Raw genomic sequence first — 18,665 nt, 5'->3', positions numbered from 1 at the left:
AAGGTGCTAGGTTTGGCTCTCAAGACTCTCAGAGCATCTACAAAAGTGACCCTAGGTGTTGGGTTTGCCTTCTATGAAAGTATTCATGTAGGCTGAGTAGAGCCAAATACAGATAGTTTCTGAAATTTAACTAAACAATGTACACTTTCAATGAAAAACAGAACAGAGTGTTTATCCAAGAGTCAGTATTATATCAACCAGATCCTCTGTCTTTCCCTTAGGCTGTGTGGTGCCTTACCCACTCCCTTAATCCTGACAAAAAGGAGGTTAAGATTTCTGGTCTGTAGAGGGTTCCAAGTCAGGTTGTGACCAGGTGAGCCCTTCCTGAATGTATAATAGAAGAGAAAACACAGCCACTATAAATCAAGAATAACAATAACAAATAACAATCCCAAAATACGTCCTATTTAAGAATGGCAAATCTGACCATCCATCCAATTTAACATACAATTTATCCTGATGTGGAAGGTGTAATTAACACTTCTGGTTCAGGCCTATATACCAAGTTTATTAGGCAGGTACTGACCTGGTGCAATCCCCGTTACCTTTTGGGATGATTTTAGTCTCAGTTATTCTGCTCCTGCTTGAGTACCACTATTGGTTCATGTAGGCCTGCTGGGTCCCTGGACTACTGCTCTGTTAGCTAGAGCTGGGCACTGGCAGTGGTGGTGAGGAGGCTGCTAATGCTGCTCTAGTTCTTTCGCTGTTCCACGCGTTCTACCTTGTGAACTGCTCCTCCATTGTTCACTGTCATTGTCCCTTTATGCTTTTTTAGTTTGTGGAGATCTCCAGTGTGAGTGGAAAATCCCCTCACCTGGCTTTTCCAGCAGCTCCAGCCAAGCCTGGTGGCCGGCTGGCGTGCCTCCACTGAAGTCCTGTGGATCTGTCGGAGACACTTCTGCTGGCCTGTGTGGGCTCTGGATGCTCTGGATCTCTCCTACTTCTCTGCTGCCATTTCAATTTCCTATACACCTCATTTTTCAGTAAGTGTGTGTTTTGCTGTTTTTTTTTTTTTTTTTTTTTTGCCTTTTTTCCCCCAAGGCTGCTTTGGCATGGTACCTACACCACCATCTTAACCAGAAGTTATGCATATTTTATAATTACTTTATTTTTGATTAACATGTATCAATTGCAGATACTTATCATTCAGTGTACTATTTAAACACACACATATATCAAGAACTAAACTGATTTCTTCGCTAGATTTTATTCTATGCATGTGTGGAGTATGTGTGGTATGTGTAGTGTAGTGTAGTGCATGAATATGTGTGAGCTAGGAGGGTGTATGCGGCTGGTGGCCACAGGAGAACAGCAAGCTACATCACTGTGCATATTTCCCCTGATTGTTTTATGTTTTTAAGTATGGAACAGTTTCTGAAGGTTTAGCTTTATGGGTTAAAGCATCCTTGAATTTTTAACTTTAATAGATGTTTCCAGTTTACTTTTTTTTTGGTTTTTCGAGGTAGGGTCTCACTCTGGTCCAGGCTGACCTGGAATTAACTCTGTCATCTCAGGGTGGCCTTGAACTCATGGCAATCCCTACCTCTGCCTCCCAAATGCTGAGATTAAAGGCATGCACCCCATGCCCAGCTTCCAGTTTACTTTTGATGGGTCAGCAATTTCATGTCTTCTTGAATATTATGCTCTCTACACATTCTTCCCTAGATTAAACATAACATTTTTATACTTCAGTCATTTAAATAGATTAAAATGTTTATGGTTACTAAATTTGGGCTTATCTATTTACTGGATGTTCAAGCCTCTTGTCTTATTATGATTTTGGTTACTTGAACTTGTTTTTCTTTTTTAAAAAAATATTTTAGTTTTATTTATTTATTTTACAGAGAAAGAGGGAGAGGGAGTGAATGGGCATGCCAGGGCCTCCAGTCACTGCAAAAGCACTCCAGATACATGTGCCCCCTTGTACATCTGGCTAACATCGGTCCTGGGGAGTCAAACCTGGGTGTTTTGGCTTTGCAGACAAATGCCTTAACCACTAAGCCCTCCATACAGCCCTGAACATGTTTTTCAATCTTACCTCACTTGTCCCTTTGTTAGATTTCTTTTATTCTTTGGATATCATTTTTACTGTCAAAATATTATATCATATTATGTTATAGTATATTAATTATATTTATTATATTATATACCTTAAGTTTTATATCATAGATATAGATTTTATCCCTTTCAATATATTCTCTGCATTATATTTTTAAAAAAAAATATAATTACTTTTTACTTCAGTTATATTATTTGGATGTCACAATTTGAATTCATATATAAAAGATGTCCATTTTTAATATAAAAATGTTGTTTACATATTTTCCTTGTACATAATGATATATTTCATAAAGAATTTTTCAAAAATTATGTATGCTGCCAAAATTTATTGAAGATAGCTACATATATACCTGGTGTATATATATAAAATGTGTGCATTTATGTGTACATGTTTGTGGGTGTGCTCATGCACATGCCTTGGCATGTTTGTGGAGACCAGATGACAGCTTGGGTTGTGGTGTTCACCTTCTACCTTCCCACCTGTTTGAGACAGTGTGTTAACTGCTGCATTTCCAAGTCTAAACAGTATCTGGGAAATTCTGTCTGTCTCCCTTCTAGTCATTGGCTCAATGGGCTTAAAGATACCTATAACAGAGTATAGCTTTTATATTGGCTCTATAGATCTGATCTCAGGAATGCCCAGGTTTTGCTTTATTTATTTGTTGAGTCTTTTCCTCAGATCCCAAGGTATTTATTTTTTTATATAAATTTGAGTCTTTTGTGTTTAGTTAAAAATATATCTTATATCCTTTTGTTTTGCAGGCATTTAAGTTTCTGTTAAGATTCTCTCTCTCTCTCTCTCTCTCTCTCTCTCTCTCTCTCTCTCTCAAACAATATATAAAAATAAATAATTTAAAAATAAAGGGCTGGTGAGATTGCTTATAGGTTAAGGCACTAGCCTATAACACCAAAAGACACAGGTTCAACTTCCCAGGACCCACATAAGCCAGGTGCACAAGGTGGCATATGTGTCTGCAATTTGTTTGTAGTGGCTGGAGGCTCTGGTGCTCCCATTCTTTCTCTATCTGTCTCTATTTCTCTTTCTCAAATAAATAAACTTAATTAAAAGTAATTTTTACACTGGGTGTGGTGGTGCACACCTTTAATCCCAGCCCTTGAGAGGTAGAGATAAGAGAATCACTGTGAGTTAGAAGCCACCCTGAGGCTTCACAGTGAATTTCAGGTCAGCCTGAACTAGAGAGAGACCCTACATCAAAAAACCACACCCCAAATTTTATTTATAAATTTCTTTTACAATTACTGATACAACTTGCAGCCAAGCATGGACTAAGAAATGAGGGAAAATAAAATTTCAAGTATAGTGCTATGTATATGAAATGCCCTTTGGTGGAAATAAATGGACAGGTCACAATCTACAGGTCCTTGTATGTGAAGTCATATTTTAATAAGAGTAAGAATTTAAGTGATGGTGGAAAAGGTTACTCTGAGAAAGAGATTGTACACACACACGTGTGTGTGTGTGTGTGTGTGTGCGTGTGTGTGAAAGAGAGAGAAAGAGAGAGGGGGGGGCAAACAGACAGAAAGGAAATGTAGAGAAAAGAAATTGTAGGTTTTTATTTCCCCTGAGTCACTGGCTTTGATAATGTAAAGACTGAATGGACAACAAAAATGTAGATAATGGGGAATGGCAAAATGGCATAGCCGTTAAGGTCTTTGTCCACAAAGCCTAAGGACCCCAGTTTGATTCCCTCGGACCCACATAAGCCAGATACACAAGGTGGCGCATGTGTCTGGAGTTCAGTTGCAGTGGCTGGAGGCCCTGGAATGCCCATTCTCTCTATCTGCCTCTCTCTCTTTCAAATAAATAAATAAATAAAATATTTCAAAAATGAAGATAATGAGTCAGGCGTGGTTGCTCACGCCTTTAATCCTAGCACTTGGGAGGCAGATGTAGCAGGATTGCCATGAGTTCAAGGCCACCCTGAGACTGCAGGGTGAATTCCAGGTCAGCCTAAGCATGAGTGAGACCCTACCTTGTAAAACAAAACAAAAAAAAAAAAAAAGGAAGATAATGCATTAGAAATGGCAGTAACTTTTTCTATAGAGGTGATAATGGAGAGGAGAAAGTAGTATTTTTAGGGATGTAGAAGGGGTATGTAATAGTTTCTGATACATTGAATGTGGCACTTAGGATAGAAGTGATAAAGGCAGTTATAGCTTCCACTGAGAGGTGCTATTTCTGTAGTCCATTTGGGCTTTCTGATGAACAATTTAATCATGATTTGTTACATGGTAATTTTTAGTACTGACTAGTTTCTTAATATAGATTTTGAGACAATGACAGTGTCATTACAGACTGGTTTGTGTCAGATGTACATGGTCAGGAGACACTGGGACTGAAGTAGTGCAGACTATTGACAAAACTACATTTGAAATAATAAATCATACTTATTGGAACTGATGAAAAAGGAGAGAAGTGTGTGACTTTATCTGTTATTGTTACTGACTTGAAAAATGCTATACAGCCCTGCACATTATTCCCAAGTCCCATTATCAAGTTCATCTTCCTTTCTTCTTTATTGAACATTGAGGATTTTCCCCTAAATGTACACACACACACACACACACACACACACACACACACACACACACCCATAGACAACTTCTAAACTTACAGACAACAAACCATGTTTCCCTCCACTCCCCCACTTTCCCCTTAATTCCTCTGCTCTCCATCATATCCCCTCTCTCTCTCTCTCCATTAGTCTCTCTTTTGATTTGATGACATTATCTCTTTCTCCTATTATGAGGGTCTTGTGTAGGTATTGCTAGGCACTGTGTGGTCATGGATAGTGAGGCCAATTTCTGTCCAAACAGTTGCATGTAAGGGGTGGTACCCTTCCTTTGGCTTGATTCCCCGGGACCCACGTTAGCCAGATGCACAAGGGGCACATGTGTCTGGAGTTTGTTTACAGTGGCTGGAGGCCCTGGCATGCCCATTCTCTCTCTCTCTTTCTCTCTTTCCCAATCTCTCTGCCTCTATCTCTCTATGTCTGTTCCTCTCAAATAAGTAAATAAAAATAAATGAAAACAAGAATTATTTCATACAACTAGATTTTTCATGCAGAAGAGATTAGTGAAGATGCTGATCATTAATTAGGAAGTCATGTTTTATTCTTTATTAGTTTGCTTCTAATTTTTGGCCTCATCAATGAAATTCTGCAATGTTTAGTTCTGAGTTGAGTTCTGTTGCAGGATCATCAATAACACAAACACACCATTTCAATATTTCATTTCCAAAACATCAATATTTTCTTCCAAGAAAAAAGTTCACATTGATAATAATCAGAAAAAACAGAAAAAAAAAGGTAGTTGAGGGAAAAAAAAAAAAACAAAACTCTGGGCTGGAGGGATGGCTTAGTGGTTAAGGTGTTTGCCTGCAAAGCCAAAGGACACAGGTTCGATTCCTCAGGACCCAGGTTAGCCAGATGCACAAGGGGACACACGTGTATGGAGTTCATTTTCAGTGGCTGGAGGCCATGGCATGCTTATTCTCTCACTCTCTCTGTCCCTCTTTCTCTGCCAAATAAATTAATAAATATGAAAATATTTTTAAAAAGAAAGAAAAACAAAACTTGTCATGTTCCAGGCATGATTTAAATGTGTAGGTAGCACTTTACTCTCAGCTCACTTCAAGACCTTGCTGAAGAATAGTAAAAGCTTGTTAAAAGTAGTTAGTAAAATGTATCAGGCCATTAAGATTTATGTTAGCACTGCCCCAGAAGGAATACATTTTACCTCCAACTCTGAAGAGTTGTTTTAGCACATTGTCAGCTAGAAAACAGATGTCTTATAAGTGAGTTGTTTGTAGCATTATATCACCTAGTGGATGACAATGCTTCTCTCTGCCTAGGGGAAAAGAGAATTGCATGCTTCAGACTTAACCATGTATAGATGAGGTGTTTTTTTTTTTTTCCTTTCAGAATAGGATTTATTCTATCCAGCTATTCATTCAGTACACAGGGTCTGTTGAGTAGGACAAAATCCCAAGGAAATTACAATATGATAAGTAATTGACAAGTGATAACAATTGTGGTTGATCATGAATACCAACATTCATTAATTTACAAATTTGATATCTTACATATATTTCATATAATTTTTTATGTGATTTATAATGTTAAGAGTCAAGGATACTGGGTTCATTTGAATTCCTGCATATTTTTATAGATAGCACTTTAAATATTTTGGAAGACACAAAATATTTAATATAGTACCAGGGTTTTAACAGATGGCCGTATAGCTTCTCTGCAAATATCCCATGACAGTATGATCATTATATTACTGTGGCTTCTAGGTTAAAATTGTTGATATCTTCTTTTTACTCAAGAAAAATAGAGGATATATGCAACATATAATTTATATTTTAGCCTACAAAAAAGGACAGTCAGAAATCTTGGTAATGACCACAGCATTCACGATGAAGAAAAAAATGGATGTCTATTCACTTTATTTCTATCATTGACTGGAGCTTTGCTGCAGGTCTTATATTGAGGTGATAAATAGGCTAGATGTTATCTAGTAAAAGTGCTTAGAAAGAAGTTTTGGGTAGAGAAGTTAAGGATAAAATTTCAGTGTGAAAATGAAATTAACTTACTCAAACTGTGCTGAGTCTTAGGACCAGTGAGAGTGAGGACTGTGTAACAGACAAGATCAGTGAGAATGAGGACTGTGTAACAGACAAGATCAGTGAGAATGAGGACTGTGTAACAGACAAGATCAGTGAGAGTGAGGACTATGTAACAGGCAAGATCAGCGAGAGTGAGGATTGTGTAATGGGAGTGGGGACTGTACAGCCGACAAGATCAGTGAGAGTGAAGATTGTATAAAAGTCAAGGTTAGTGAGTGTGAGGACTGTGTAACATGAGAGAATTTAGCAAGTGATAAAATTATCTATATTAACTTGCATGATCTGTTTCTTGCTTTTCTTCAATTCTTTGTCAAAAATTTGTTTGTTTTAATTTGATTTGAAGGGAGGTACTAATTAATATTAGTAGAATCCCTTACATTGATGAAGCTGATAAGGACATGCTTATTTTATTGTTTATTTATTTCCAAGGAGAAAGAGAGAGTGGGGCGGGGATAATGGGAACACCAGGGCTTCTAACTTCGACAAACAAACTCCAGCTGCATGCACATGCACCACTATATGTATCTCACTTTATGTGGGTACTGGGGAATTGAACCCAGGTCATTAGGCTTTGCAGGCAAGTGCCTTAAGCACTAAGCCATCTCTTCAGGCCTGATAATGCTATGTTCTAAGAGAAAACAAACCCCAAATGCAGGACTTGTGCACTTATAATCACATTTATGTTCCTCAGTCAAGTGTAACTCAAGTGTCAAACTTGAACACCTCAAGGGATTTTTTTTTTTCACAAAACACTCTCTTTCTATAAGCATTTAAATTTGAAACATACAATAGCACCAGGAAAAATACAGAAACATTTTTATCTCTTGAATCTGTAGATTACTAGGAAGTAGCTATTCCCAGTGTAATTACATATTAAATTAAAATTATGAATTAAAATGGAATAATTATCCCAATGCAATTTCTGTATGATAGATTTCCATCTAGAACTTGTGGCATCTTTTATAAACAAAAATAATTTTTACAAACTCCCAAGAATTTTTCTAACTGAAATATGTATTTGCCTTAGTTACTTATCCTAACTCCAATGTCTTGCCTTTTTATTTCTAATGTGAGAAGTCAATGGAAAAAGTTTGCCACAATCTTCCCCTTTTAAATGGAAAGAAATAAGCATGCTGATAAAAAGAAAAGCCTCAATGATTTTCCTGTCTTGACCATGAGATCATAATGTTTTTTTTTTTTTTCCAAAACACTGAATTATTGACAAGTCAATGAGTTTAGGAATGTCTAAATATAAAGTACATCTCAGAGTGCTAGCTGGAGAGACAAGGGGTATTTAATTTAGTGATATTATTTGCATTTCTCAAATGTTGAACTCACATTCTAATTTAACTTTTAGATAGTAAATTACAATAGGGAAAGCTTTTATATAATCTGGTGCGTTTCTTTGTCCAGGAATGTTTTATTTATTTCCCATTAGTTATTCAAAGATAGGAAATAGCCTACGATGGCATGACTTTCTAGAACCTAGTATGATAAATGCAATTGTTAGTCTTTTTGATCTTAAAGAATAATCCTGTTCAAAAGTAACATGGCAACTTTTAAAGGTGCTAAACAGATAGTGATGATTTATAGAAAATATTAACTTGATCAAATTATAACATATAAGACAATCTGTGTTTAAAATTGAGTCAGAAAGTTAAATTCATCTTCTCTTCTATAGACATGAAAAATTATGATTCCTAAAATATATATTAATATATTTTTGATGATTAATTATGGTAGATGAAGTATTTGATAACTGGTTAGACTTTCATACTTTGCACATTTTGAAAGATAATTATTGATGATTCTTGCAATATTGCTACTGGCTGGAAAATTCACTAACAAATATTTATCGCTTATTTGACAATGTATTAAGGAGAAATACATGACTCATTGTACACCAACAGGAAAATTGATTATCTGTTTATAGATTTCCACCTCAGTTGTCTTTGGTAGTATAGATCACCTTGGCTTATAACAAACCGTCCAGGAGCTCACATTCCAAAATGATATTCATTTTATCATTTGCTTCTAATGAACCTGCTTGATATATAGATTTCTGCTGTAAAAATCAATCTTATAATACATGTTTCCCATATGTAAGTTTCCAACTGCCTTAAAGATATTGATCAGCTGGGCTCAAGAACTTACTAACTTTTGCACATCACAGGTTTATAAGGAATCCAAATAGTCTTTTGCATCTTGGGCAAGAAAAATACCTTTATGTAGCACTTTCTTTTTTATTATGAAATACACATTAGTGTTCATTCAGATATACTCAAGCCTATTTACATTCTCCCTGCTATAAAACATGAACCCAACCTATTATTGTGCTATGATTTTTCCCTTGTGAATTTCTCTTCAACATTACATCAATCTATGATATTCATACAAATGTAATCTTACTTAACATATGTGGTCTGGTTAGATAGTCATCACAGCTATGTGCACTTTTGGGTTTTATACTGGATTTTACATGTGCAGAAATAGAATCTGTAATTAAAGATTCATAAATAATTTATCTTAGACTGTCCTAATAATAGGCAAACAGCTACACATTTCTGTAAGCATGATGATTTGGGCCTAGCATTGTATTTTCAAAACAGTCTCCAGTTATAGCTTGAAAAGATGAAAATAATTTTCATTCTATGAACATTTTACTTTGTATTTTTATTTGAGATGCCATAAAAATCTTAAAAAGAAACAAACATGATTACAAAATAGTGCTTTACAAGAGGTTCCAGAGTGACCTCAAGGCTGCTATTCAAACCACATTATGTAATCTTATAGGAAAATGTAGAGAGAGGTAGTTTTCAGAATTTGAATTTTAAACAAAGGACCACTTAAGATGTGCTCTAAAAATGTGAAGAAAATTCAAGTATTCATTCTGAAGTTTGATTGGCCATAGTGTTATTTTGTGTCATGCGCTTTAGCACCATTTTTGCCTATTTTGGCTTCTTAAACTTGTTATGTTAGATGCTTTGGTGAATCTGTAATATGAGTATGTCAGGAGTTTTTGGGCCACTAAAATGTCCAAGTGTAACAATGTCACTCGATGTGGGATACATTTGAAAAAGCTTACTTTATTGATGTGAGAGTTGTGTGGTCGTTACCAGATGCTAAGAGAATCAGAGAAAAGGTTGGCTATGAGTACTAAATAAGTTCCTTCTTCTTCTTTTCCTTGGTGCTTGCCTAAAACTCTCAGTACCACCATGTGGTTAACATCCACAATAAGCTGTTGATCAGAGAGACCTGCAAGATTTCCCAAAAGAAAATAGATTTCTGTCAGAGTAATTGATGACCCATCAAAGGGTTAATGGTAGAATTTACTTCTTTTTCAGATGAACGCAGATCCTGATGAGAGAATCAGCCCATAACACCTCCCCAGGGCCCCAACTGAAGCCAAGAGTAATTGGGGAAATGAGCAAGAGTGCTGCTTTCTTGGTGAACCTAGTAGTAACACAAGGGTGAAGGAGAAAGACACAGAAAACACTCAACTCCTAACAAACCAGATATCCGGAGACCAGAGGCTCCCAAGACCTCATGACTGAAGTAGACCTAAAATGAACCCATCATGGCTCAGGGAAATCTGTGGAAGAGAGGGCAGAAAGACTGTTAGAGACACATGTTGGAACATTATGCACAGAGACATTGCCTCTTACCCATAACTGATGGCTAAGCCCACAATGCATTATCCACATTCCCCAACAAGGAAGGTCCTCTGGCGGGGGAGGGCAGGGGGAGGCTAAGGATGGTACCAACATGGCTGTGTACACACTGTGTACATAACTAATCATAATAAAAAAGAAGTTCCAGTACATAATGAAGAACAATAATCTATTGTGTATTTAAAATATGAGAGTAGAGGGCTTTGAAATTTTTTACCGTATGGAGATGATAAGTGTTTCAGGATTGAGGTCTGATTTAAATGTTACACAATCTATTCATATATTTAAATAATCATGTTACTACATTAAGATGTACATTTTATATTTTATACATGTGTCATAACTTTTATATTAAAAATATGCAAGGAAAAATATCCATAATTTTGCATTTCTAAAATCCTATTATCCAACCACAATACATACTTTGTAACTAAATTTGGTTTCTCTTTTAAAGAATTTTTAGACTAACTTCTCTTTTTACACAAATCTCAAGTAAAAAGGTTTCACTCATCCATATAAAATACAATCATTGTAATGTTGCCTCAGGGAAGATTAAGAGGTCTTTAGATATAGCAACTACTAGAGTTAACAGCATATTTCATCAAATATTGCTTATGAGTCATATGGAAAAGAAAGCAAATGTGAAAACTGAAAAAATGATATCTTTTAATTTGTTGTCAAGTGAATTTATATCAGTGTGTACCATATTGCCTATTCCTAGACATGAACCATATTACAAATGTTAATTAATGGCTGTGTGTATGCATGTGTATACATGGATATAAATGCACACACACACACACACACACACACACACCAGAATCCGAGTCCGTAAAGAGAGGGTATAATAATCTCATTAACATATGGATTCTCAAAGTATAAATGTGACTCCAAATGAAAAAAAAATCTAAACAAATGATTATAGAAATAAGGGGGAACAGAGAAAGAATTATTTTTAAGGAAACTGGTAGATCCAAAGCTTGTTGGAAGAAATAATTCTAAAATTCAACAATCAGTCTATAAATATACAAACAATGTGCCACATTACCTGTGTAAAAGGAGATGCTATAAAGAAGTCTTGCAAAGCCTGAAAGCACCTGGAATAATCATTTGCAGTGTCTTCCTTCACCACATTTAAATATATATATATATATATATATATATATATATATATATATATATATATATATGTATACATATATATGTGTGTGTGTATATGTATGTATGTATGTATTTGTTTGTCTCAATCTAGACCAGGCTGACCTGGAATTCATTATGGAGTCTCAGGGTGGTTTCAACTCACAGAAATCCTCCTACCTCTGCCTCCCAAGTGCTGGGATTCAAGGCATATGCCACCACACCCGGCTCTAAATACATATATTTAAAAAAATCTTATATATAGAAAAATTCAAATTTCAAAATATAATAAATTATTAATTTAATTTATACAAAAGTTTTAACATTTCAAATTCAATAGTATTGTCTTGAATTATTAAAATGTTAAACTTTCTTAAATTGTATGAAAAATAAATATAATAGAGATATTGCCATATAGAGCTTGCTCTGTTATATATGAGTAGTTTAAAAACATTGCTTCTTAACCTTTTCACTAAGGTTGAGTGAAGCATAGTTTAATGTGTAAATTAATACAATTCATAATTTTTAGGGAGTGCACATCAGGGCCTCTAGCCACAGCAAATGAACTCCAGATGCATGGGCCACCATGTGTATACGTCTTATATGGGTAATGGGAATGGAACCTGAGTCCTTAGGCTTCTCAGGAAAGTGCCTTAATAACTAAACAATCTCTCCAACCCTAAATTATTGACAATATAAAAGATAACAAAATACAGAGTTCATCTGATAAATAATATTTGATAAAACATATGTATATCTCAAGAATTAATAAAATAAAAATATCTGTATGATAAATTAGCTCAAATTTTGAAACTGCATAGTCCTGCAACAGTGAAACCATTTCAATAAAGTCAGAAATAGCAAAGGTTTTATATAGTCTTCTAAAAATTGAAAATCAAAAGCAAAAACAAACAAACAAAAAACACCTTATCTCCTCCTCATCAGGAATACCAGAAACAAAAATCGTTAAAAAAAAAAACTACAAAAGAATGTTGAATGTTCTCTACAAGTTTTGAATGGGGGAAATAATAAGAAATCTAACCAAGTAAGTTAAAATTAAAATCATATAGTTCCACAAAATCTATAAAAGAAGTACATATGTTTACATTTCTATTCAAAAGATTTAAGAGATAAAACCTTACCTGCTACATCAAGTTAAAGAAAAAAAATCACATATGGAATTGGTCAATCCATACCAAAGAACAAAGTTCCCCAAAAGATTGAAAACAAATGAAGTTTTCCCTCACACTTCCAGCATACTGCTTGGAATTTTCAGAGTGGAATAATAGAGACTAAATTCAAACATGATCGAGTGGCTATTCTGAGATAAGACTGAATTGTGGATTGAAGAAGTTTAGGTGTTTAAAATTTTCACTATAGAGAATAACAAAGGAAAGAACTGAGATGAGAGAGACAAGAGTGTGTGTTGGGGGGTGGGGTGGGGAGAACGTTTGATAATCTGAACAATAATTTGTCATCTGCAGCCTGGGATCTACCTTTGCCATTTAGCTCTTGGTCTACTATCTAGACCTGATAAAGAAATACATGACCGCAGCATTTACACAATCCATATGCAACCAGAACTGCTCATATGCATCTCTTTTATCAGTCACCAAATAATTTCCCATGTAATTATTTATGAACAAATACATTTACTTCATCACCACCACTCAACAAACACCCTTAGACATTTGTGCTTAAATTGTGCACATGCATGAGGTTTTTCCTATTAGGAAGGCTACAAGAAAATAAGAGCAGGAAAATGGAAATAGATGATCAAAATAAAAGTTTATGAGCAGCTATAATCAAAGGTATACTGAATGAAAAAGAGCAGATGGTTTGAGTGCATGGCTTCTGACTACCATATATGGGAAGCATATCGATGGGGTTGTAACTAGGTGTGCTATTTTATGTTACTGAGTCTTTGAATAATATATTTTTATATTGTATGCTTATGATTTAAAAAACCTTCATGAAGTAGAGAATTTCATAAAGCTAAACAGACACAAAGGGCTTGCAAGAGATAATGCAATATAATTCTCATTATATGGAGTTCAGTTATGATGTTTTATGCCTGATTGTGTACAATTAAAAAAAAAAAAAAAAAACAAACAAACAAAAAACCTTGGTCTGGAGTGATGGCTCAGTGATTAAAAGCACTTCCTTGCAAAATATGATGGCCCAGGTTCAATTCCTAAGTACTCATATAAAGCCAGATGCATAGAATGGCATATGCAACTGGACTTCATTTGCCGTGACAGGAGAACCTAGCATACTCATTTCCCCATTTCCCCCTTTTCTTAAAAAAAACAAAAAAACAAAAACCAAAAAAAAAAAAAAAACCCTTGTATCCATGTGTTCATTTATTTTAGCATAAAAGAAAACAGTTAATTATTACTTCTCTTTGCCTTTCTCTACATTTCTGTAATTAAAATATTCTTAGTTAAAGGATAAACCTAATGATAGTTGATTCTATTTCTTTTTCTTTTTTTGGTCACTTTTGTAGATTTTATTAGCTTATATTTAAATAATGTCATTTTTCTTCCTGTGAAGTCAATTATGTATTTGTTAAATATAAACTTTTTTTTTTTTATGTCTTTTGAGATAGGGTCTCACTCTTGCCCAGGCTGACCTGGAAATCACTCTCTCAGGAGGCCACAAAGTTGTGGTGATTCTCCTACCACTGCCCCCTAAGTGCTGGGATTAAAGGTGAGAGCCACCAAACCCAGCTATAAACTGTTTTTTAATGAGTGCTGCCAGTTGTGAACTGTTTATGAATTTGAATGCTTTTACATTTCTTCAGTTTTGATGAAATAGTCATTTTAACTAAATTAATTTTCAATATTATTAGTGTGGAAACTTCAGGTGTCTTTTCTCATGAGTAATTTAAGATATATATATATATTTAAATATATATATATATATATATATATATATATATATATATATATATGTATATATTAAAAGGGCTCCATTTAGATTCAGAAGTAAAGTTCTGTTTTCCTGGTAGTAAAGAAAGATTGGAGCATTTGATTCTTTATTTTATGATTTACCTCAAAGATACTAATAAATTTGAGGGTGAACTTACTTTCCCTTTCAATTAAAAAAATTCAACTCTCATAATTTCTTTATGAAGTTTTACTCTAGCTTAAATGGAAAAATCTTGTTATCTTCTTTTTTTCTCAATAAAAAGTTGAGTAAGGGGGACTAGAGAGATGGCTTAGTGGTTAAGATTCTTGTCTGCAAAGCCATAGGACTCAGGTTTGATTGTCCAGGATGCATATAAGCCAGATGTACATGGTGATACATGTATTTGGAGTTCATTTGCAGTGTCTGGAGGCCCTAGTGTTACCATTGTCTCTCTCTCCCTAACTCTTTCTCTCTCAAATAAATAAATAAATGATTTAAAATAAGTTGAGTAAAAACAATATAAAATGATTTGCAGAAGTTACTTAACAAAATTAATAAATTTGGGTTAAGTATAGATCTTATGTACATCAGTATAGTGGATATCCCACTAATTAGTATCTGAATCACCCAGACACTTGATTTTTATTTTTCTCTATTTTTATTTGTATTTGTGCATCACGTGTGTGTGCATGTGTGCATGTGTGTTTGTGTGTGTGTGTGTGTGTGTGTGTGTGTGTGTGTGTGTCTGTATGAATGCTTGCCATGATGTGCATATGAAGGACAGAGGACAACCTCAGGTAGTTTCTCCTCTCTTTCCATCGTCCTATAAGACAGGGTTTATCTGGAGGCTACTGCTTGCAAGCTTCCTGATTCTTCTGGATCCATCTCCCATTGGTATTGGAATTAGAGACATTCGTGACACTTTGTATTGCACTTCATGTGAGTGCCTAGGAACATTGAACTTGGGTTGGCAGGCTTGCTAGCAAGTACCTTGAATGGCTGAGTCATCTGCCCAGATCCTACACTTGATCATTAAATATTCTATTCACCAGAAAAAAAAAATGGTGCAACAGAAATGTTAAATTTATCTTACTAAAAACATTTATAAACTATTAAAAAGAATTGAGGAGTCTTGTTCAGTTCTATATTATATGTTAACAAGTGGAATTAAAGATCTTTTTGTTTATTTTGTTTTAATCTTTTGCTAACTTCATTTTTTTTTTCCTTTTGGCTTCTTTCTTGGATTCATTCCACAGCACCAAACCCTTTTCTTTCTTTTTTTTTTTTTAAATACTTTTTGTTTATATTATTTATTTGCGAGCGACAGACAGAGAGAGAAAGAGGCAGATAGAGATAGAGAGGGAGAATGGGCGTGCTGGGGCCTCCAGCCACTGCAAATGAACTCCAGATGCGTGCTCCCCCTTGTGCATCTGGCTAACGTGGGTCCTGGGGAATCAAGCCTCCAACCGGGGTCCTTAGGCTTCACAGGCAAGCGCTTAACCACTAAGCCATCACTCTGGACCCCCTTTTCATTCTTACAGTGAATAAGCAGTATTTCTGTTATTTAAATGAGGAAATGGAAGCCATTTATTGGAGGGTGTGTGTGTGTGTGTGTGTGTGTGTGTGTGTGCATTATCATACTTTTCTTTTATTTTGAAACTAAAACTTCTCTCTGTTCTTATCAAGTTTTGCAAAGAAGCTTTGGGATGTCTTGCTGTTCACAAGTGTGTGGTATGGTAGACTTTTTACAAATTTCTTCCTAAAATATCTCATTCCATCAAACACTAACCTTTGTATTGCTAAGAAGAGTGATTGATGTTCAGATGAATGTAAAATGAATATTTTCTCTCAGGTTATCAATTAGCCCTGTGTGATCACATTAGCCTTTATGAGCCGTTGAGAAACAAAATTGTTGCCCAGAGACATGAAAAAGAATAAGGTATAGAGAGTCAAAAGAAAGGGAAGCAGAGAGAATCCAAGAGTGAGACCGCTTTTGATATGCTTTATTGCTTTTCTTTTAAAAAAGGTTTTTATTTTATTTATGAGAGAGAGAGAGAGAGAGATAGAAAGAGAGGGCGAGATTGGCATGCCAGGTCCTCCAGCCACTGAGACAGAACTCCAGAAGCATTCACCATCTTGTGTACATTTGCAAAATTGTGTGCTTGCAGTCACCTTATGCATCTTGCTTACTGGGACCTGGAGAGTTAAACATGGGTCTTTAGGCTTTGCAGGAAAGCACCTTAACCATCTCTCCAGCCTCACTGCTTTACTTATTACTTGGGCCACATACCTGATGTCAATCAACTTAAAGGAGGAGGATTTGTTTTGGTTTAGTGTAGATGCAATCTATCCTGGAGGAAGTTCCTGGCAGCAGGCACTCCATGGTGGCAGGAATGTGCCTTTGAAACACCTCATTTCTTTACATTTTTATGGAATAGGAAGCTTAGAGACAAAAGGAAGTATGGTAGGACTACTAAAACTTAAAGCCTGCCCCCTGCTCCCAGTGGCCAGCTAGAGACCATTGAGCCTATGGGGAACATTTCATATTCAAATCATAACATATGCCTTACTGCTCTGTGCAGAACATGCAGACTGGAGATAATCTCAAGGAGCTAAGGGCAGTTGACAGTCAGTAAGGAAGTAAGCAAATGACATCCTCATTCACAAAATAGTAAGGAAAATCATTATGCCAGGAGATCAAATGGACTAGTAAGTGATACACCTAGATTTTAGTCCATTGTCAAAATTCTGTTCTAAAGAAACTGAAACAGCAAATTTGTATTCCAATCTGCTAAGCTTGTAGTACTTTGGTAAAATAAGAATGGAAAAATCGATACACGTAATGGATCACACTTATAAAAGCCACACTAAACCCCACACAAATGAATTCTTATACTCTGGAACATAAAACTCAACTTGTCTTTAGATTTTCTTCTCCAGTATGATCATCAGGCTTTTAATAAAGATGATGATCTAAATTCTAAAATGATATATCTTGCTAACATATTTTTATTCATCACTCTCTTTCCACTTTTCCTTAATATTTTACATTGTAGATTATTCTCTACTTCTTAAATTGTTACTTTTATTTATTAATGTTCTATTAATACTTTAAAAACTTTTATTCCATCCTTACTATGCTGTTTTTGAAATTTTCATATCTTTCTTTTCTTCTGTTTAGTTTTATTTCTATTTCCTCATATGTGTATATTCTTCATATGTATGTTGCTCTGCCCATTTCTTATATGTTTATACTCATTGACTATGTAAATGTACTTGTTTGTGTGTACAGATTTGTGAGCATGTGGTGTGTGTGCATGTGTGTGTGTGTGCGTGTGCGTGTGTGTGTGTGTGTGTGTGTGTGTGTGTGTGTGTAAGAAAGAGGACAACCTTGGCTTCTGAGGAAGTGTCTACCTGTTTTGGACAAAGGGTCACTCATTGGTCTGGAGATCACCAACTAGTTAAGACTAACTGGCCCATGAGCCCCAACTATCTAGCTGTGTCCTGCTCCCCAGCACAAAGATTACAAGTGTGCACCACCAGGATGAGTATCTTCACATGACTTTTGAGTATTGGACTCAGATTCTCATGCTGGCAAAATAAACACTTTACCTACCATGCTATCTCTACAGGCCCTCATTTGTTTGTTTGCTTATCTACTCAACTCTTTGTGTATCACATTTTGAAATCTAGAGAGATGTAGTATGTTGTATATGGGAGGTTAAATAAGATAAATTTGAAGCTGAATTACATTTACTACTGTGCTCCTTCACTGTCACCAGATTATGATACATAACAAATAATCCACTGATTTTAGTGAGTTGCAACATTGACATTTCATTTCCTTATTTTTATTTCACACCAGATGGTCCCTTATGTATCTCCTTTATGCTGAGTCCAGACTGAAAAAGCAGACCTTATCTCTTGGGAAAAGATAAATAACGGTGCCATATCGGTGTGATGTTTCTTGAATTTCGGGGTTCAGTAAAGCATATATATGTATGCATGTGGCATGATGTATATGTACATATAGATGCAATTCTGGAACAATTTATGTAGATGTATCAGTCGGCTTTTCACAGCTGTAAAAAATGCTTAAGATAAACAACTTAAAAGGATGAGAAGTCTATGTTATCTCACAGGTGCAGAGGCCTCTGCCCATGATCACTTGGCCCCATAGCTTCAGGTTTGGGGTAAGGCATAGGGCCATGAAGAGTGCATGGCAGAGTAAGGCT

General features: G+C 35.4%; 1 pseudogene; it reads left to right on the top strand.

Annotated features, from left to right (window-relative positions):
• The window catches only part of LOC101615548, a 59,471-nt pseudogene that overhangs the window by 11,504 nt on the left and 29,302 nt on the right, over positions 1-18,665 (top strand).

This window comes from Jaculus jaculus, chromosome 7 (assembly GCF_020740685.1).
Source record: "Jaculus jaculus isolate mJacJac1 chromosome 7, mJacJac1.mat.Y.cur, whole genome shotgun sequence".
Taxonomy (NCBI): domain Eukaryota; kingdom Metazoa; phylum Chordata; class Mammalia; order Rodentia; family Dipodidae; genus Jaculus; species Jaculus jaculus.
Note: the sequence above shows the minus strand (reverse complement) of the source record. Positions and strands in the feature narration are given on the sequence as shown.